Source organism: Phaenicophaeus curvirostris, chromosome 3, assembly GCF_032191515.1.
Source record: "Phaenicophaeus curvirostris isolate KB17595 chromosome 3, BPBGC_Pcur_1.0, whole genome shotgun sequence".
In the NCBI taxonomy this organism is placed as follows: Eukaryota; Metazoa; Chordata; class Aves; order Cuculiformes; family Cuculidae; genus Phaenicophaeus; species Phaenicophaeus curvirostris.
Window position 1 is genome coordinate 91,025,662 of NC_091394.1, and position 22,951 is coordinate 91,048,612.

Consider the following 22,951-nt stretch of genomic DNA (forward strand, 5'->3'; position numbering starts at 1 on the left):
GTATTGAATCAGCCTCTGCGCTTGCTCTGGCCTTATTTGAATTACAGTTTGTAGCTATTTGAATGGCAATGACTCACCTCTTTCCCTTAGGCTGACCTTGATAGCCAACAGATACGCAGCAAAGTATTCATAACTCAAAGCAGCTGAACAAAAAGCACCCAGCAACGGAGGGAGGAGCAGGACAGGGAGGACGAGGAATTGGTTCTTTCTCTCCCTCCCCCCTAGCGATTTCTTAAGGATGGGGCTGGACTCGTGATTCAGAGAAAACCGAGCAAGAATGGCTCATACATCCTGGGACACACAGGGGCGAAATCAAAGTATAAATGGCCTTTGTTCAGTGTGGATTATTGCTACTTTTCCTGCCAAGAAAGGGCAGGTAAGGGCAGCCCGTGACCTCAGAGAGTTCCAGTAGATCCTGAGCCGCGCAGGCAGGCTGGAGGCTGCTTTCCCTCAAGGAGTTGGGGGATATAGAGGGACCCGGAGCTTCTTTCCACTCCTCTCCTAGTGTACCCTGCATGGCAGCAGAGATTTAAAGAAGTTTTTAGAAATGGATTAGAAATGGAACCCTTCTTCCCACAATGCCATTGTTTTGTGGGAAGGAAACAACGTTGTGAATTTTCAAACTTTGGATGTTTGCAAAAAGCCCCCAAAGTGCCATTGCTTAAATAACACTCTTTTGATTTAAAAAGAGAGAAAAAAATCGGATAATTAACTGTGTCAGAATATGTGCAATTTATGAACAAGGAGAAGCCCAGAAAGAAAAGTCTCACTCCCTACTCATCTTCAGGCTTTAGAATAGGAAAAAAAAAAGAACAGAACTGTAACTGTTACCTCATTTTAACTCATTCTGTGCACACATGGATGCAGGATCCCCCCATCTTATCCACCAAAAGCCAAACGGGGGGGAGTGCATCTCGTGGCCACAGATCTGGGCTGAGCACAGCATCCCCAGTTTTGCTGCTGCCTTTTCCCCTGGGGATCCTTGTTTGCTGCCCCAGGCCAAACTGCTTTTCCATGTTTGACATGATGTCTTGGAGACAGCACAGGCTTGGTTTTTTGAGGCGGTGCCACATAAATATTTAGTGAGCCCCATGAAGCCAAATTCAAAGGCAGGAGCCTCAGATTGTGGTCTTAAGCCTTTACTCTGCTTCAGATTTCTCCTCTGCAGCATGTGATGGGCAGCATGTGCCATTCAATTAGCTGCTGTTTGCCAAATGCCTCAAGATTTATTTCAAGTCTGGCCCCTACAAATGCATTTATAGGAGCTCAAGGGCTGACTAGTGGGTCAGGCTGGATAACAAAAGGCTTTATTAACCCCAGCTGCTCGGACTTGCCTGCACCAGTAAATTAAACAGCACTGGGGAACAATCCAGTGCTCGCTTTACCTTTATAGAGGGAAGTTTTGGAGCTAGCCAAAGTCTTCCAAACTATGCTCAGGTACAATTCAGGAATCGTAACCCCAGAGGCAGTGGGGATTCTGCTGCTGTGCCTTGGAGAGTTAGAAATGGAGCTGAAGAGCATGACCCCCATGAACAGCCCTGTCCATGCCAGCTGGCCTTAGCGCTGGACAGCAACCCCAACAGGTTTACTTTGCTATCCTGGATGTCGTTGTTAGTCTAAACAAAAACACAGCCTCTAACATACACACACACAAACCACTATTTACAAAATCCCAGAACACAACTCTGAAGTGGATAATTCAAGAGCTGCAATGCTGGGGGGCTGAATCCCTGCTGCTGTTAAGACCAGGCCAGTTCAGTATTTGTAAACACAGTTCTGTTATTTTTCAAGTGGAGGAGGGAGGGAGATGATCCAGCCTCTCTTGGAAAAGCCTATAAAATGGAGCATTGTTCAGAAAAGAAATAGTTCTGGCTTCCAAAACAAACACCCACTGCACGAGATTTTTTTAATTATCTTTTTTTTTTCTTTTTGTCAATGAACTAAGGTTAAACTTATATTTAGAATTTGAACCAAAAACCCCAAACTAGTGTTTGGGGGACTGCATTGCCACCAAATACCTAGTCATCCTGTTTTTGTAACATGTGATGGGAAGGTGAGAAACCAGAAGAACTCCCAAGGCCCTTTTCCAGTATGGAAATAAACACTTGATACTCTATTTTAATTCTCGTTACTTAGAGTTTCCTATGAATGCTCATGTTCCCTATGGATACATGTGACAGAAGAAAAAAAATACGTATATAACCTGACAGGAAGGCTCTGGGGAACATAAATGCGACTTAGGGCCTGAGGAAAAGGAAAGCTGAAATGAATGGAAAATGGTTTCTTTGAGTTCAGTGTGACTTGGACTGAGACCACTTTTTTTCTTTTCTTAAAATGGAAGTACGATGCAACCCAGCCATCAGTACTTCCACTCTTCTCAGCATCTCGCATGGCATCTCAGACCATCTCCCTCTGCTCAGATATATTCATAAATCTTCACTAAAGTGTTTCCATATGGGATTCACCAAGTTGCGAGGAAGTAAGCAGGGATGATGCCGAAACAACAGCTGGTGTGGGAAACCACGCAGGGCTGCTAACTCCAGTCCCTGAGAGTTAAAGAGTTTAAGTACAGTGTGTGTTCAACTGCAGGCAGCTATCCCAGCTCAGCTCATGCAAGCAGCAGGTTAAGCAATCAAAAGTGATTGAGTGTTTAAGGTCTTATTCATGGTCTGGATTTCTCTGCTACCTTCCCGCATGCTCGCTTGTCCTACGTATATGCTTGACCCTGTGTAACACACCCCTGAACATGCCAGAATAACTTATATTTATGTTGTCAGCTACCAACACACAGTTATACGGAATACAGGGAAAATGTGAGAAGATGTGTCACAGGCAAGAGCAGAGAGGGGCAGGTTTGGAAGAAGGGGCAGGCTCCTCCAATCTCTGTCCTGAGCTTAAGAGTGAATCCAGTGTTATTAAATAGTCATAATAGAGAACAGAGCTTAGTCTTTTGTTTACTTTTAATATTACAGACTATACTGGGATCAATCCATTTTGATTGTCTCAATAGTCTTCTCACATTTTTAGAAAGAAGGAACAGAAAAAGCTTTTCTTTCTTTCTTTCTTTCTTTTTTTTTTTCCCAGGGTAGATCTTTGTATTATAAACGCACAATATGAAGAATGTCCCTGGTCTCTTGCCAGACAACTATTAACAGACAACTATAAAAACATATCAGTTCAATGAACTAATATAAAGCAATTCTTAACACCTTCAGGAAATATTTTTTAGACAAATACACCTACAAACGCAATGTACTCTCAGTGCATTTGCTAGGTTATGTGATAAAAGCTCACCTGCACACCCACAAAGGAGCACAGAGACAACAGCAAGAGAAACACAACTAATACCCTGCCTCAAAGGCTCACAGGTCCATCCCAGGAGACATCAGCTGATCCAGGGACCATTTCCTCAAGTGCAGAGGAGCACAGGGTCACAACGGTAGGCAGGAACCTGAAATACTGACTCAGCAGAACTGACACCCTGTCTGGGTCCCTCCAGGGCTGTCCCAGGAGGGCCTCAGCACCAGGTGTGAATCTCACTCAGTTGCGTCAAGACCACAGCAACTTTGGGACCATGATGGGTTGCTGCCTCGGAGCATGGGAAGCATTATGGGGTGCAAGGGAAGAGCATTTGAGGATTACACAAGATCTCTGTGGCTGGCCACACAGTATTAGCAGAATCCTTCACTTCATTTTAAAACAACAAGGGTCTTAAACAAAGAATATGTAGAAAATAGTAATGAAAGAAAAACTGAGAAAAAAAATCACTGCACTTCTTCTCATCCCTTAAGTTGAAAATGTCATATTATGGTAGAGTTTGACCCTTTTTCGATGGCTACTTTGCTAGCAAAGAAGTACTTAGATCAGCACCATTTTGAGGAGACCTTTATTACTCATGTTAGATGCTGATGATTTGGGATCCAGCTTTTGCCTTCTGGTCCATAACTTACATTCAACCTCAGTCACAGCATGTCAGGCAGAACAGCTCAAAGGCAAGAGGGAACAGCATCCCTTTACAGAGGTATTTCCAGATTTCCATCACTGCTTAAATAGTTCAAAGGTCCCAAACCCTTAGACAAAACCCGCATACTCTTCTGGCAGAAGCAGGGGAAGGACAACGTGACCTGCTGCAGTTCACTCATGATTTATGGTGGCCATTGTACAAAACTTCTACTACCCACAGTATCTTACAGCTGGAAACTGTATACTTCAAGGAGTAGAGATTTGCTGCAGTTCTACTTCAAGAGAGTGTGCTGCGCTAGAAAGGTCTCAGTGTCAGAACTGCAAGTGCCCATTTTCAGAAGTGCAACTCAGATCCCACCCCCTGAAAATCTTCCAAAGACAACTTAGTTTCCCAGCTAAGCCACTGACTGCTATACTATTACAAAACCTTTTGGTAACATAAATGGTATGTCCTCAAACATCCCTCCTACCGCTTTAGGACTCCTTTCCCATTGACACCCCTCATGAGTAACTACTTGAGCAACCCTTGGTCTCAAAGCGCTGGCCTGTAAGAGGATGGAAGCATAGAGCAGTTTTGGAAGATGTCATCCTGGGGCAGAAAAAAGCCTGTCTCTGGAAAAATACACATAAATTTCCACTCTAGGTCTTTGCTTAGGCCTGGATAGGAACAACAGAGGGGACTGTTTCACTCCAAGCCACAAGCTTGTCTGCCCTGCCCTGGCTCATCACTGGCTGCCTCCCACTGCCCAGAGCTGGCTGACATTTAGAAAGAAACACTTAATTGGTCTGAAAACTTGCCAGAGACCTCTGAGCATGAGGCTTTTGCTATGTGAGATACACTGTGCAATTACAAGACAGCCTGGTAGTCCATCAGAGTTAAACACAGGGCACAAACCTGAGTCCCCCTTAACCACATGATACTGGGATCCCATGCAGGAACCTCTGGTCCAGCTCCAGCTCCAGGAGATGAGTCTCACCAGGCACTGAAGGTCATATGAGGGCTAGAGAAATGGGTGGGTGCTGCCTCTGTCCCAGCACAGATGTGTCATGATGTGACTTCCCAAGTGCCACTGGCCCCATGGCACTGGAAGGCAAAGAGGAGCCCTATCTTTCAGTCACCAAAAGCTACTACAGGATGCAATTTTGGAAAAGGACCAGCTGCCACATGACTTTGCCCTTTCAAATGCATAACTTAATTATCAGACTGCTTTTTGTTTCTCAGAGCTAACTGGCTCCTCTCTCCTCTTTATATCATTGCAATGATGATAAATGTGCTGCTGCCTTGTGTGCCCACAGCCACAAAAAAGCAGCCTCAAGTCCTACCTGCCATTTAATCAGGGAGAAAATTATCTGTAACTCTTCTGCTGTGTCCCTGACCACGCCATGAAGTGTAAATCTGTTTGACTGCCACTGTCAAATGGGGTTGCAGCATCAAAATCAGGCAAGCTGTTTGGTATATTGCTCTTGGATTTATTAAAATGCTCACCCCAAGCAACTCCCAACTAATCATATTGACATTGCCTAGAAAACAAAACCATTCAGGAACATTTAAGCCATGAGAAAAAGCAGACAAATTTGAAGGCAATTCCTCCATGCTTCTTGAATTTGGAGCCAGCTGTTGGGCAGTGTTTCATCCATCACAGTGAATAGAAGAAAAACTGGAAGTGGTTTATGGAGCGTAACTGCATGGCATTTTAGGTACCAGTGATCTGAAAAAAAATCATTACGTACTTGTGTTATATCAGTGAGCAGGTTTGTTGGCAGGCTTGGGCTGGCCAGATAGATACAAGATCTCCCTGGTACTGCAACACACCCTGCCCTGCTTACGTGCATAACAGGTCTGTGCAGTGACGGTAAAGAAATAGCATTTTGTGCAAGATATGTAGAAGTTCAACAGAAACTTGGGTGGGGAAGTTGCATTCTGTTGCCGCAAAATAAATCTTTATCTTGGCAGACTTTGTCAGGCATCTTGCTGAGCAGTCTGGAAGTGAAAACTCCCCCGCAATACTTGAGGAAAGGGCTCGAGGCTCTGGCTCTGAAAGGGTCATGATCCTGCCCTTACCCTTGGGCCACGAGAGCTGCCATCACTGCCTCCTCCCACTGAGATGAATATGCTTTGTCCTTTGCTGCTGTGGAGGGGTTTGCAGCGGCATAAGCTTCATCCTCCCTCGCATACCAAGAGTTGATTCCTGCAAGGGATGTTGGGTCTAGAGAAACTGCTGTGTTAATATCCAGAATTAATTGTGCTGCCCTCCATGGGCTATATTTCCTGCTCAAGTCTTTGTGCCAAGTGGGAATTTTTGCCATGAAAGATGGTCTGGCTCCAAAATCTCTGCCCCTGCCTGTCCACCACACCTATACGAGAAGTGTTAGGAGCTGAGCATGGGGAAATGTGGGTGTTCAGCCACCTCTCCTCTGCGGCTACAGGTTAACTTCACTCCACTCCTAGAAAGACAGTGTGACCACAAATGGGTCTGAAACAAAGTTTCAAAAATTCTGACCAATTAAGCTTGCGTCATACTCTAAACGAAGAACTGTCCAAGAAAAACTGACAGCCTGGGCTTAGCTTTTTGTTCTCCTGGTTGATCCCAAAGATCTCCTGGATGGAGAACAGTGATGGCTGATGTCACTCAAAGGTCCAGTACTATTCAATATCTTCATCAATGACACAGACAGTGAGACTGAGTGCACCAAGTTTGCAGACATTTTAGCAGTCCCTGTTGTGATAGGACAAGGAGTAGTGATTTTAAACTTAAAGAGGGGAGATTCAGATTAGATATAAGGAAGAAAATTTTTACAGTGAGGATGGTTAAACACTGAAACAGGTTGCCCTGAGAAGTGTCAGATGCTCATCCCTGGAAACATTCAAGGTCAGGTTAAATGAGGCACTGAGCAGCCAGATCTGGTTGAAGATGTCCCTGCTTACTGGTGGGGGTGGGGGCTTGGACCTTTCAAGGTCCTTGCCAACTCAAACTATTCTACATTTCTGTGACTATGAAATGCTGATGCTATAAGTTCATCCCAGGATTCCAAACTGCTGTGTCCCCTACTGCCATCTCTTCATATGGCACCTAATCTACAGCCTTGAGAGAGGAAATAACCTGAGTTTAGGGTGAAGGGCAAGGCCGTAGGGAACCCAGATCCCTCCCTTGGTGGCACCAGCGATGAAATAACAACATTCACCTGGGTATCACTTATCACTCAAAACCACAGACAATTGTGACTGTGGCAATAAACTCATGATCAATTTATTTCCAATGGGAGCTATAAGGGAAATAAATAAATTTTAATATAATAGTTCTTTGTTAATGCGGCCAGGCTTGGTACAATGCCAGACTCAGTGAAAAAACCTACTGATAATGTTCCAAAACTTGCCAATATAAACCTAGTCTTATCTTTTCCAGGTTATTATGGTGCCAAGGGAGCGCTCAGTCTGCAGACCATGAACCAGTCACCTCTTGCAAACTGGTGTCCTTAGTGTCTTCTTCATGGGATAAACTGGAAAAGGCCAGTGAAAAGGGAGATTAATTCAAACATAACAGGCAGCTGACCTGTTTATGGTCCATTCCTTTGACTCAACACTCAATTCAAGTATTTTCAGGCCCAAATAGGAGCACCAGAAAAAGAGCACTGTCCAGTCAACCCATGAACCACAATGATTACAGCTGAGAGAATGAAGGCTGCCAGGTCCCACCATGGAAGTGCTGAAAAACAACAGTGGAAAAATAAGCAGGTGGTAGTAACATCTTCCACAGTGTCTATCATGCTAAAAAGTGATTTTGTGGGAGCACTACCCCTTTGCACACTATGAATCAAGGAATGGCACTTCTGCTTCCTTGGTGGTACTTCATTTTCATTCATATATTCCAAACCTCCTTCCCCACAGACATATTGAATTTTTAATAGCAAATGTATCACCACAGCTCTTAAAAAATGTTTTTCCCTTCCCCATCTTTTCGTTTGTAATGCTGGACAGACACATAGGTCTAACCTGATGGACTACAAGCGCTTTTCTGTGGTGGTGGGCCAGGACCTACCAGTGGGCTGGGCTGGGACTTTTTGTGCTGTCTTTATATTGGCTGGCACCCTAAAAGCCCAAAGCTGGGGCAATAAAAACAATAACTTTAGAGTGAAAATCCTAAATTAAAATTCACTCACTAACTGAAATTCATTTACTCTATCTCTGTGAATTTCTCTACTTCAAAGAGTTCTTTAAAAACATCCAAGCAGAACAACTGGACACGAAAAAATTGCTGTTTGATTTCTGTTGACATAGTGGACAGAGTGCCCTTGTACTCTCAAAAACTTCCCATACCATTAGGTGATTTGTAGGCAGGGATCAAAGTTCTGCTACCCTTTTTGTGGGAAAAATGGAGCTGTCAAAGGAATTTCCAGGCACTTACATTTCCTGGGCTTCTAGTATATTTCTATAATGGTTCATAATAGGACAACTGTAAAACTGGAAAGGAGTTTTTTAAGCATAGTTTTATTTCTTTTGTTTTTGATCAGTTTGTGAAAAAATGAATCATTCTGTGGATAAAATTCTTTTCATCTTGATTTTCTATTTCAAGAAACTTCAAAAAAAGAAGGATCTTTGACACTTTAAATAAAAAACAAATTCTAGTTTTCATTTTTAAAAAAAATCTTTTTGTAGGAAATGTGTAATTTATGGTAATTAAAGGAAAGCAAAACATTTAGACGTTCAAAATGAAAAAAAAAAGCTCTATTTTCACTTCCACTAGAAGAAAGATGAAAAAAAATATATCACCTCTACTTTTTAGTTTTCCTTTATATCAGGCTATGTATTTTTTTTTTAAGTCTTGCTAATTCCCCCAAGACAGTAAGATTGCTTCTTTCAGGTAATCCAAATACAGAAAGATAAATTAACAGCAACAGCAATAGCAGAAATAGAAGTAAGCTAAAAGTATCATGGAAGCTAATTCCTGTGCATGCATTAGTTTCAGTTTTATAGGATTACAGGTGAGGATATAGGATTATTTCAGATTATAGGACACCCTGAACTAAAGGCAGAACTCAATCACATTGACAGCAGGTGTTTTGCTAGCCTATTTATGAGCATCCAGCTCAAAACAATTCACCAATTTTTTTCTTCATTAAAACAGTAGGGAAACATATGCGACTATACATACAGCTGTTCACATGGAACAGACTTCAAAGAATATCTTGTGAGAAACCTTGATTTTTGATTTTAAGAGAGTGATTAACATACACAGCGACTCTCATACTGTTATAATTCTAAATGCAGAGAACAATTAGATGATAATAATAAAATTAATGGTATTGACAATAATCTCCAAAATCTAGGAATTTGTTTCTGTGCCCATGTGAGCATCTCTGTCTCCCTTCAGTGGGATTCCTGCCTTGAAGCAATACCAAGCAATCGTCGACACTGTGAGGTTGTTAACAGGAGCTCACACTGATGGGCTTCTTGTTAAAGAGTGATTCTCTTACAATCGATGACACCAATGAGAAGATTCTGCATTAAACATTTATTCATCAGACTGAATGCACTCTAGAGAAGGTTTAATGACACCACAGGGATTTTCTCCTTCATTAACCTGGGATTTCCTTTTAGTCTTTCCTGTACTAAGAAGGCATAGGTCTCAAGGTGCCCACAATAAATTCAGAGATGTTTTAGCCTCTGTGCCTGTTCTGGACTGAGCAGTCAGTGTAAGCTATGGCAAGTACAAAACAGTACTTCAAGGTTTCCTTTTACCATGCATACTCCTGAGAGTTTGGCAACTCCAGTAAGTTTATAAAGAATCAATAAATAATACATTAAAAATTTATCACAGATATAAGTAATACATTTTATAATTAATACACTGTGCTACAAGTCAGAATTACAAACCCATTAACAAGCTACTTTAATTGATTGATCATTTATACATCCTTAATAGGAGTACTTAACCTACTTGGATCCACATGCACTATGTGCTCTTGCTCCCAGCCCAGGCATCATCCAGCCCTGTGCATACGGTGACATTCCCATTCCAGGTTTTGCCTTACTTCTACAATGGTGTTGTCAAGAAAAAAATAAATTATTCAGATTATCTTTTGTCCAGAGGACTGCCAGATGTTAGGTTGTTTCGAGTACATGATCAATAGAAGCAGCTGCCCAGAGCAGGCAATATGAATTTGGCTCTTTGATGCTCCATCGGTGGAAGCTTTGCTTTCGACCATGTAGTAGGCTGTGTACAGAACCACAGGATTTAAGTGAGGAAGAAATTTTATCGTTTTGTTTGGACTTTTAAAGTGTTTTTAGAGAAACAAAGATTAGCATACATCAGAGTGGCACAGAAAAGGCTTCCCATAATCCTGAATATGAAAATATGTCAAGAGCTGCATGCAAAATGGATTTGCATACATCAGAGCTGCACATACAGACACTCAGCTGAGCATCCTGAAGTGCATTAGAAATGTTAATACTAAATTATGTGAATGCTGATAATTGAGTGCTGGAGAAACACACACATAGATATACACAAAACTAAGACTTCTTTTCCACTTGTCTTACTTAGATGGTTAAAACGTAAAAATGGAGGCTGCTAAGATAGCCAGAAATCCTTGAATATTTGAGGCCTTTCTGGTTCAAAGAGAAATTTAGAGTATAACTTATCCATATAAAAATAATCAGCAGAGGAAGACCTAATTTATTTAGTATTGAAATTTCGGTTATAAAATAGCATCATTTATTGATCTTGTAAAAGCAGAAATTTTAAGACAAGGAAGTGGTGACCAATTCAATATTGCTTTGGTCTTGCCATCTGCAGTGCTGCCAACCACAACCTATCTAGAAATTAAGCCATAGCAGGCCAGATGCTGAAAACATCTGCCTGTACTTACACTTTTTAACTATGAGAGAGAGTGGAAGAAGGAAGATCTCTTTCCTTGGGCTCTGTATCAAACCAGGACAGAACAGCCCCTGTTGCTCACTTTTCCCCAACAATAATTTTCAACATCTGCCCAGCTGGTGGTGCGTTAGAAAACCAGTCTTACACAGGCTGGTTTGGTGCTGGCCAGAAAGCCTAGCATCAGACTTAGGGTCACTATACTTAAGTTTCCACAACTGTATCAGCACTAGGTCAGCACAAACCCCACAGAGGAGCAACTACTAAAGCTAAATGATCTCTTTGGGTTCAAAATCACATCTCCCAATTAAATATTGAGAATGGAATGCCACACTCATTGAAATATCTTTTCTCCATCTAAAACATTCCTCTGTTCTTGGTGGGGCAGGGAAGCTTTTCAAGCTTTTGCGATATTACTGTTGCAATGAACAAGGCACCCCATTCTCACTCTGATGAAGTTTCACAGTAACTTTTAAAATAGGGCTTACAAAAATGTCACTGTTTGCTCTAGCATTAAAGGTCCTGGCAAGTTTTAACAGGCAGTGTTAAAAATGAACAGTCCCCAATGACTGTAAGCAGCAGAGCCTTGGGGCTTTGGGGTTTCTTTTAAATGAGCCACCAATTTGTGTCAAATAGTTTGCTTTGCAAGTGGCAGCTGTAAAATTTTATTCGTTATTTGCCTTTATTCAGCAAAAGAAAAAAGAAAAGTCATTTCACCTTTAATTAAAACCTCTCAAGGATTGCTGGGAACTGTATACTAAGAAACTTGAAAATATGCCGTTCTGCTTGGCTTGGTTTCAAACAGGGTAAGATGAGTTTTTAATCTCATTTATTACATTTTTCTTACTCAAAAAAAAGAGAATGCTGAAAAATTATTACTACATCCAAAGGGAAGTCATTACAATACAGCTTAAGTGTTCCCAGAGGAGGACTGACCTATGACTTGTTATGCAGGAGATGTAGAATCATCGGCTGAAGGGCATGGGTATTTTTAAGTTGTTCCAAAAGAGGACAAGAGTCCACTGCCCCAGAAACATTGTCACACTCAGCTACACAGAACTGATCCTGTACATGGTAGTTGTTGTTGCTGGGATGTTCCTATCCCTAGGAAAATATAGTGGATACCAGGCCATCCTGTATCTCAACAGGTTGCTGGACCACTCCTAGATCTTTGTTTAAAAGATGAAGTTTCCAGTGGCCAGCATCATTATTGCAGAGATATTTCCAAACTTGCAGCTGATGGAACTAATTCTTATTTTACAGACTCCTGTATTTCTTACTTCTGAATTTCACTGACCTTGCTCTGATTTACACACACGGTAGATTTGGCGCATCACTGATCAGTATGGCAATCAGTAAGGAAAGCGCGGGAGACAGACGGCAATGGAGCTCATAGTGACAGCACATGGCACATGGAGGGACTAAGACCTTGCCTGAGTACTACAAATATATGCAGTCATTTTTGTTCATGGAGCTACTAGCCAGAAAGGCAGCCAGGGAGAGGATGGCTTACCCCTCGCATCTACTCAGGGAGGTGCAGCTTCTGGCTGACACTAGAAACTGAGACAGTTTGGCTTTAATTCTGGAGATTCTTTCATAGACTCATAGGAGGCTCAGCTGGGTGAGGTGGTGAGAGGTTTCCTCCTGAGCAGAGGATGAAACTACACAGTTACACATAACTATTTTAACAGAAGTTTGTCTAACTCCTCCTGAAAACAGTCAGCAGAGGAAATTCTCCTGCCTCTGTGAGCAATTTTTTTATCACTACAAGAAAACAGCAAAAAAACCCCAACTGTTCTACAAACTCCCATTTGAGTCTTAAGTAATAAATTGAAAGAAATCCAGCTTTCAGATGAAACACTACACTGCGAACCCTTCAGCCCTGAATCAAAACCACATTCTCTGGGGGCACCTCAGAGCATCGCCCTGTAGCGTCTTGCCAGCACTCAGCTGCTGCTTAAGTCACACTGCGGCACGCACAGTGATGCAGTAGAACAAGAGTCATGGAATCATTTAGGCTGCAAAAGACCTTTAAGATCATCAAGCCCAACCGTAAACTGAATACTGTGAAGTCCACCACTAAACCACGTCTCTAAGGGCCACAAGGGAAGTTAGTTCAACCACTTCCCTGGGCAGCCTGCTTCAACTCCTGACAACTTTTTTGGTGAAGAAGGTATTTGGTGAAGAAGATACTTTTCCTAATATTCAGTCTAAACCTCCCCTCGTGCAACTTGAGACCATTTCCTCTCATCCTGTCACTTGTTGCTTGAGAGAAAAGACCAACACCCGCCTTGCTATGACCTTTCAGCTAGTTGTAGACAGTGATAAAGTCTTTTCTCAGCCTCCTTTCCTTCTTTTTTTTTCCAGATATAACAGCCCCAGGAGGAATGTCCCCCTGCTTCCACATACAGGCATCCTGGGAAAGAGGCTCAGGTTGTGATCCCATCCCTCACTTACAGGACATGAGACTGTGCTGGGAATGACAGGAAAAATCCTGGGATGCTGCACGCCAGGTGGCCAAACGGGGACGACCACAGGGGGATTAAGCTGTATCTGAGGGAGCCTGATTTTGCTCTCATGCACATACCAAAGTGTGCTTCCATGCCTTTCCTTTGTCCTCACTTTTTTGAACCAAGGTAGAAGAAGAAAGAGGAGAAGGTACAAGGAAAGAGGATTTGCCTGGATTATATGGGAGCAGGAAGGGTCTGGCAGGTTTACTGCCTGGCTGACAGGGCTTACAGCTGGAATTAACCCTTATATGGGTCATATCACTGTGTGCAAGGAGGTGGGGGGCACACAAAGATCCAGCCACTCTCCAACTTTTTGGTAGTCTGAACCAAACCAACCTCCCTTCCTCTACAGCAAGGGCAGAAATAAATGAGAGGGACGTGGCTGCTCTTCCTCCCCATGGCTTGTATTGGAATCATTCAATAGTTAGGATTGGAAGGGACCTCTAAAGGTCATCTAGTCCAACACCCCTGCAATAAGAAGGGACATCTTCAACAAGATCAGGTTGCTCAGAGACTGGTCCAACTTGACCTTGAAGGCTTCCAGGGATGGGGCATCTACAACCTTTCTGGGCAACCAATTCCAGTGTTTCACCACCCTCAATGTAAAAACTTTCTTCTTTATAACTAGTCTGAATCTCCTTGTTCTATCACTACCGGACCTAGGGTATTAATGGTGATCTCTTCAACTCCTCTCCAAAGTAGGGTGGGGGCTGCAAAGCATCCACAGGTTGAAGCATGATTTACAGCTCAACCTGCTCAACATAGGTGGGATAAGAATGGGATTTGCTTTCAAAAACAGCTTTACAAAAACCATGGAGGTGAGCTGCACATTTGGTGACTGGGTTACACAGCATTGTCCCAGCAGACAGAGGGAACAAATAAATTTTTACAACCCCACTGTGCAGATGGGGAGGAATAAAGCCTCTTTGGTGCCCAGATGCCCATCAGCAATGTTCTCCTGCTCACAGGTGATACCTGCCCTAAGCCCAGATGATATGTCTTTGTGAGAGCACACATGGCATGTACATGTTCTTCCAAATCCAGGCTATCTAGCCTTGATATGTAAAGCCCTTGGCTTGACAGGTGTTGCATGTTACTTCAGGTTGGCCAGACATCTTTAAATGGCTGTAGAAATACCAAACTAATTAAGAAATGAAAACAGAGCTGTCTTCCTGATGAGCAAGTGGAAAAAACCAAACTCTAATAGTCCTAGACAAAAATAAAAAAACCCACAACAAAATCCTTGGCAATGCCAGACTTGAAGTGACTAAATCTGGGTCACATTTGTAGATGCATGATGACAGACAAGTAATGGCTGAAGCACTCACTCGATTTCATTAGAGGATATCATTTGAGGTGTGTGGGGGATGAGTTTCCAGAAGTGCTGCACATCCACCTCTCACTGGCTTCCGTAATTTTAGCTATTCAACAACCCTGGGAAGCCATAGCAGAATCCCTCAGGATTCCTGTTCCTCAAACTGAGAAACCCCCAATTTACCCCTGATTTCAGCAACATCCAGCTTTGGTCTGACAGCATCCCTTCCCACTTTCCTACACAGAAATAACACACACTCTGGCTGAGATAGTGCTGCTAGTTTCAAAGGACATTGGAAAGTTATCACAAAAAAGGATTTCTCTCTGTTTTCATTTCCCGACCCATGGAGATTGGTTTGCTATGGGAAGATTAATCTGGGGCCAGCCCTCTGAGGGGGAGGTTGCACACCATGAGACAATTACTCAACTCTCATGACAACTCCACCACAAGAGTTTTTTGCCATGATCCCTCCAAACACCGCTGTGCGCAAGACATGCTTCTGCCAGCTCTACTTTACAGACAGGGAAGAGGTGAATGAGCCTGTGGCCATCCGTCGTGTTCTCACCCTTACAGAGCTCAGGGCAGAAATGCACCATCCATCCCTCTGCTCCTTCCCTTTCCCACTGCTGCTTAGCATTCTGAAGGTAAATCATTACGAATGGGACGCTGAAGCAGTAACAGAAGTGTTATTTTGCCCTTTGCAGCCCCCTTCACACCCTCAACCTGCAGCTCTTTCAGGGCTGTGCTTAAGCCTGGGTCCTCTGAGCACTTGTTAGGCAGCTGACCATGGCAAAGGTAAAAATTAGTTTAAGATGGAGTTGGCTGCTGTTCCCACTGCTCTCTGCCAAGTCTGATGCTGCCCTCAGCAAACTTTCTGGCATAGTGGACCACAGTTGGACTGAAAAAGAAGCACAAGCCATGCAAGGGCTACTGATAAGGGCAATTTAGTTTGCAGATGCATGGCTAGCTATCCCAACTTCAAGAAGGTAATACAAAACTCTCAGTATAAGAGTGCTCACACTGGGCACCCCTCAATCATTAATGACAGCAGTCTGGGGATCCACCAGAGATCCTGTGCCGCCCACTGTCCCACACTGCGCTGGGACATTAAACCCTACTGCCACTTCCAAAGGTGTTCATTTTGGAGCGGCTACAATGGCTCCTGCTGTAGAGCCTTCCCATTCCCAGCTGCCTTTGGGGACACCAACAGCGCTGCTAATCTGAGTTCCTGCCACCTGCCCCCCATACAATAATCCACATAAACACAAACCCTGGAGTTAAGGGGTCACATGAAGCTTTTTATAACTCTACAACCAACTCAGTTTTTAAGAGTGTTTTTTTCCACTGTTCTGGACAAGATTAGCCACTGCAATTTGATTGTATTGCTATGGCAGTAATAAGAAAAAAATGTAATTTTGTTTTCTTTAAAAAAATAAAAATCAATAATTGGTATTACTGTGTAAGGTCCCTGACATTAATTACAAATAAATGTTAGACCTACTAAAATAAGAGAGTGAATTTACAGCAGCAAGCTGCTAGAGAAGCTTGTGTGGCTGCCACAATACATACAAAATATAAAAAGTATTGGGGACTGCAGTTTGCATTTTATTGCCTAGGAAAATGAACGTGTAAATAGCAATAAAAGGCACAATTATTTAACACAAAGCCAAAATACTCCGCAGCATTTATAGGCTGATGGATGGCTTGCCTGCCTACTCTAATTTGCCATAAAACAAGGAAGACAAGGATGGAGGAAAATAAACAATGGCTCCTGTCAATATGATTAGCTGTGAGATGCCAGGTGAGAGCAGCTGGTCTCCAAAGAGGGTAACACTATACTGCTTCAGCTGGCTTTTGCTTTGGTAATTTAGCCTGGATTGCTGTGCTGCTCGGCATAGGCAGCACCACGGGAGCTGAGCGGGGAGGCAGGGATTGCTTCTCCCAAGGACTTTATATGTCTGATGCCTGTGGCAAAAAGATGGAGCAGCCGCTCAGGCGGTGAGGGCTTCATGCCTGCGGCAGGAGGAGGGGGTTATTAGGCAGCCTTGTAACAGATTGTTTTCTGAGAAAAAAAAAAAGCTTGCTGGCATATAAGTCAGTGGTCAGCTGTCAGGGGCATCACCCATGACATGACAAGAGACAGGGAAAGCCTAAAAAAGTCCAAGGATAAAAAAAGGTGAACGTGCTTCAATGCCATCTGCTAAAAAGTGAGGAGATGGAGAGAGAAAGAAAAAGCATTTGAAACACTTTATGGGATAAAGTAAACTGCAGGCACAGAGAATGCTACCAGCTGGCTTGCTGGCTGCGATTCAGCGCCTCGCGGTGATGCCTGCAAAGGAGCTGCAGGGTCCCAGGCTGGGTCCTGGCAGCAGGAACCGATTTGCCCAGCACCAGCCATCACAGTTATCTGCTGCCTCCACCTGCGTATAGGAGACACTGTGCTATTGTCACCCACTCTATTCAAGAGTATTTACGAATGTGACGTGGGTACACATTACCCACTTAAGGTTTTTAGTTGTTTGTTTTTTTAGCTATGTATTTCCGTGTAGGCGGACGAGCCCAAAATACTGCTGGGGGGCAGAGAAGCCATGTGCATGCACCCCACATTTACACAAACTCTTTCAGGCCACTGAGATTACAGAGATGCGAATCTGTTTTTTAGTGTGGTATTACTCACAGGTTCCTTATGCAGACTTATGCATTTGTGATCCTGCAGAGGTTACTATAAGTCACCTAGGGATGAAGGAGGTGGATAAGATCCTGGATCACAACCCATGAACAGCCAGGAAGAAAGCCAGGACATGCAGCTCCAGCCTGATGCTGGGACACACTCTTCAACCTCACACTTTCAACTGATACTTGGAATTTCCAAGTTAAATTCTTATGCTGAGAGAACGTGGTGCAGGAGTTTGCTCCCTCCATTGCCAACATGGGGACCCTTACCTCCTCGTTTACTGGACTCCTAATTTAGACATCAAAACCAAGTGCCTAAGGAGAGGCAGGGTGAATAACCCAGAGGGCAGGGAAAGGACACATCAGCTGACACCATACACAGACTTTTTTCACTGCTGGACTTGTCAGTATATTTTGGGCCTGCTCCAAGTTCACAAAAGCCAGATGAGTCTTCCAAATTATTTCCACCAGCTGTCTTATCCAAAGCCCTCTTTTTAGAAATTCAGGATGAATTTTTGGATTACTTTTTTTTTTACAACAAGGGACATCACCTGCAGGGTAACTCCTATATTCAACTAAATTAGGACAATAAAAACACAAAGTAACAGAATAAGGATGGGAGCTCTCTACCTAGATCTACTCCATTCACTTCAATGAGAACTCCAGAAGCAGGTCCTGCAAGAAGCATCTTTCTTACTCTAGCTAGAGCAAAGGTGGCTTGTCAGACCTTGTTCAAAGCACAAAGCTTCTAGCAATCTATACGAGGATCTTTCATGAATTATCAAGCTGGAATGTAGAAACAAAAGTAGAATGTTAAATATTAAGCTCTGCCCTTTCCCACTCATTTCCCTACAAAAGACATTAAAAAAAAAAAAAAAATCAGCACTCATCAGTACGACTGCCTGCTTGGATTTGAAACCAGATAATAAACAGTACATCTGCCTTTTAGTTATTAGCATAACTAAGCTTATTGCATAATATATGCTTATTTTTGGAAAGCAGCCCTTTCTACCTGTCCCAACAGCACATTACTGAGTTGGCAAGATGCAGGAGCTTTTGAGTGAATAAGAGAATTTCTTCAGATCAAACTCACTTGCCAAAACTTTCATCTCAAAAGTCTGGGTCACAAATTATGCAATTTTCTGAAAAAGGAAGCCCCTTTGACTTAAAAACCCGCTTGTTGTAGTATCCTTGATCAGCTTTGCTGTAGCTTTCATTTCATATGTTGGTGTCTGATGCTTGCAGTTTATTTATCTCATGAATTATTACCAACAAAATTTTGGTAGAGAGGACTCCTCTCCCAGATTACACACTCAGAGAGCTGAGATGACACATCTCTTACTATCTTTCTTTGTTCAGGACAAAACCTGCTGCTCCAAACCTAGGGTTAGACTCTCAGAAAAGTGTCCTCAATGTCTATCATCCTGCACGGTGTCCTGGTTCTGCTCCCTAGAAGTGAAGGCTTGATCCCAGACCATGCAGAGGATGAGCCCCCCTAGAATAATACCCTGATGGGGTCTGGGCTCAGATTGTCTCATTCCTGCACCAGCAATAGATCTGCAGCACCTAAGGACTTCCTGCAACATTGTGAGGGCTCTCAATAACTGGATAGACTGGTGATATAGTCTGAACGGCCAGTCCCATTGTGCCTGTCATCCAGTGTTTATATTCCTTAGTTCAAGCTTCATAAAAAAAACCCCAATTGCTGGTCTTGGAATGATAAATCAGCATTTCAGAATTTACTCTTGCTTCCATGCAGTGCTATCAATCACACCCAATATATATTTTATACTGCTTTCCTTTGACTTAACTTTAATATTGCACAAAGCATGGTGTTAGGAGGGGAGAATACCACCAGCATGTGTCTGAATATGAACAATTACAAGATTTTAGGGTTTAGATTGCTGTGTTTGATCTGAGCGGAATTCTCAAGTTTTTATGAAGATGACAATAAAGCCCCTGCTCCATGCCCTGGGAAGCCTCAGCCCTCTTGTGCTCAAAACCTTGGTAGAAAGGGAAGGGCCAAGTCCATTAACCTTTCTGACTCTGCTTAGTCTAGTTTTGTCCTAGCAAGGGAGTGTCAACACTGCAGGAATACATTATCACAACAAATAAGGCACTAGATGGCACTTTTAAGTGGCTGCCCCTCCACAACAGTGCAATGCGCTGTCATCATGCAAAGCCAGGCATCAGAGGCACTGAAGAGACACTGGTCTCATCCCAGGCTCTGCCCAAAGGCAAAACTGGTCACAGCCCCTTTCCCAGACAAGTACTGCTCTGAGATGTCCTTTTCCTGCACACTGAAAAACGTTTCTAGTTCATAAATTTGTGGCGTGGGTTCAAGTGCTTCCCAGAAGCTGTTTCAGCCACAGCCACAAATATGGTTTCGCTCTTCAAACGTTGCATTGGCAGCAAAATCAAAGCTTCACCACTGCTCGACCATTCCAGCTTGGAAACAAATTTTTTTAGGCAAGATTTCTCCAGTCAACCTACTTCCTACTCACCCTCAACTGCACCAGTCTGCTCAGATGAAGGCAATAGCCTGAATTCTTTGTCTAGAGAGAAGTAACCCCTTGATTTTTGTGGTCTTGTAAGCTTTTCCTCAAAGGTGATTTTTTCTGTGTGAATCATTTAGACAGAACCACTCTTTCCTGGCTTGCTATTGAACTGCCTAGGAGACAGCATTTAAATGCAAGAAGGCAAAACAACAGTATTGACTGTCCTTTGTCCGGGTTTATTTAATTCTGTAAAGCAAACAGTTTGTGTGAAATGCACTCCTGGTAATAAAATCGTATTGCACATTTGCTTATAGAGGGTCACCAGGGAGAACAAATGCGCCTATACTCAGCAATAAATGCTTGATTCCGTGTTGCACAGCAATTATTTAAAATGAGAGACACTATTGAATCCAAGACTGCTGCCCTTTAGGACTCAGCCTGTCAAGTTGCATTGCTCTGTACTTTTTATCCAAGTGGATTTCATGTCCTCACTCTTATTGCTGGGTGATATTCAAGTCCTCACATCCAAGTTGCATCGAGCTTGAAAAACAACACTCGACTACCAGACTGCCTTTCTTTGTCAAAACAAGCACAGCTTTTATTATTATTATTATTATTTATCAATATGCCATAGCATATTAAAGGAGAGAAATATAAAATGCATGGAGTTCTTTTCTGAAAGGACAGAGATGCTTTGATTTAATCACCCCTAAAACTGCTTCTTCCCCAGCTTTAAAAATGCCATAGCTCTAGACATCATGGGGATGTTGTCATCATATATTTATTTTCTCTGGTTTTTGTACATAGTTTGGAAAATTACTAGGAATCTGGCATTTTTCTGTCTTATGAAATTAAACAAGAAATCACTAATATACTTCACACATACATCTCTCTATAGACACTTTCTCAACATTTATTACTCACCTAGCCTTGCACTTGATACACTTTTACATGAAGAGAAATACAAGGAAATTCCACAGAGCTTAAGTACACTCAGAGATGTGTGCCATTCCCCCCTGAAGTAAGATTTAATCAGCGCAGTGCCACCTCAACCCTGACCAGATGATCTGTCAATGCTGCTCTGAGTAATATCTTGGAAAGGCTGAGCATACAGACAATTACAGACCACTTAATCATAAAATTTAATCAAGATAATAATTAGGCACTGCATCCTGTTTAACACACAAGGATGTGAGCCCTCCAGCTCCTGCTGCCAGATTGGAACTGAACACAGGAATAGGGGAATCAGTGAAGCCAACAGACTATATATCCTTGATGACAGAAGAAAAACTGAACTCAAACAACTTGCCAAATCCTTAAAAAGAACCCCGGCACCCCGTGTAGGGCAAAACTTTAGCCTTACAAGATTATTCAAAGCCCTGTTTCTTCAGAAGACCAATTTATTATTTTTCATTTGACCAAGCTTGAGAGAGAAAGCTGAGGGTCCTGGCACAGTGGGTGTGCTACTGATGCTTAGTAAGCACTTTTTGCTCTGATAAACCTTGCCCTAGAGAACGAACAAAGGTGGAAAGGAAAAGCTCTATGAAGTTACTTTGTCAAGGCCAAAATGAAGAACATAAATCTGTCAGTCACCTCCAACACTTTACTACCCTGCCTCTGTTGGGTCAGCTTTGTAGGTCCAAGCAAAGAGATATATGATTCTGTAGCTAATAAATTGTTTGAAGCACCTCATATTTACTGTAAGCTAAGCAAAGTCACTTTCTGGGACAGATGCTATTAAGAGGATTTTTCCATATTTTCCTCTAACTTCAAAGTGCCACGTGAGTCTCCTTTTTAGAGCCGAATGACATCCACACATCACTGAGCTGGAGAACTAGCAGCAGCAGCAATGCACTTGTAAATATTAAAAAACCCAGAAACACGAAGGCTTGGAAGAAGGAGTAGAGAGTAGAAAATGGACTAGATGACCTAGAAGGTCACTTCCATTTCTAAATTACACAAACTCTGGGTTAAAAATAGGATAAAAGTAGCCTTTTCTTTAAACCAGTGCTAAGTTACAGGTTCAGAGGGTCACAAGTAATTAGAGGGTCACAAGTGGCTATATATGCTCTGTCTGTGAAGAGAGAACATGTCCCAGAAACAGTGCTAAACACTGCCTTGTCTTCAGGGCAAGGATAGGCACCTTTTAAAGATGTGTTGGATAGCTTTGTTGATCTTAAAGATCACGTGCATCATAGTGGCTGGAAATCAGGTGCCAGGTCATTTGAAACAACATCCTGATGTTACCTACATGTGGTCTTTACTTCTGTCTATGCATGATTTGCTGTGAAAGGAAGAAGGGCAGAAAACCCAATGAAAGATGCACACCCTCCTCACAGGAGTCTCTGTCTCTCGTGCTGCAGGGCTGGACCAAGTTTGCATCAGCTGGGGATACCGGCTACTATTTTAAATTGAAAAAGTGAGCAGCTTTTCATAGTGGCCAGCAAAAATCAATCTCTACAGACTGGTGGGGAAGTCAAATCCTTTCTTTAAACACATATGACTTAAAAAAAAAAAAATAAAAAAGTAAAAAAAAAAAAAATAGAGCTGAATAATGGTAACATTTCAATCTTCAGAGCCGCTGTTAGCTGTGATGGATCCCTTTTGTGAATTCAGTGTCTTGAGCTGAAAATACTTATCAAGTGTATTACTTTCAGCAAGAGTGAGCCTGTAAACAGGAATTCCCTCTGTATTTTAATGGCTGCTGGCCATACCCATCAAAAAGAGGCCTCTAACAGACATACAGTTATCATTGTTCAAATTTTAATGAATATATGGCATTCCCATTCATTATTTAAGTGACATTCAGATGCAGTTTCAGTCAAAGCTGTCTCTTCATAAGCGTTATTAGCTACAAATGCACCTTTAATAAAATATTACGCCATGCAAAAATAAAGTGTACTGATAATCAAAGGAAAATGAACAAAAGGAACTAAAATCCATAGCAATAGAGCCTGAACTCCTAATTCACTCAAAAACCTCTTTGATTTTAATGGGTGATTTCCCAGAGCCCAGCACAGGGTCAGGCCCACTATGCATACAGAAAGACACAAGAAACACCTTCTCCAAACTCTTGTGGCTCACACACTGACTGCTACCCAATTATTTGAGTCAGAGCAG

At 42.5% G+C, this 22,951-nt stretch overlaps 1 protein-coding gene across 1 annotated transcript in view; it reads right to left on the bottom strand.

Moving 5' to 3' along the window:
- Nucleotides 1-22,951, bottom strand: part of NDRG1 (N-myc downstream regulated 1) — a 204,561-nt gene that overhangs the window by 148,267 nt on the left and 33,343 nt on the right. The window lies entirely within an intron of this gene.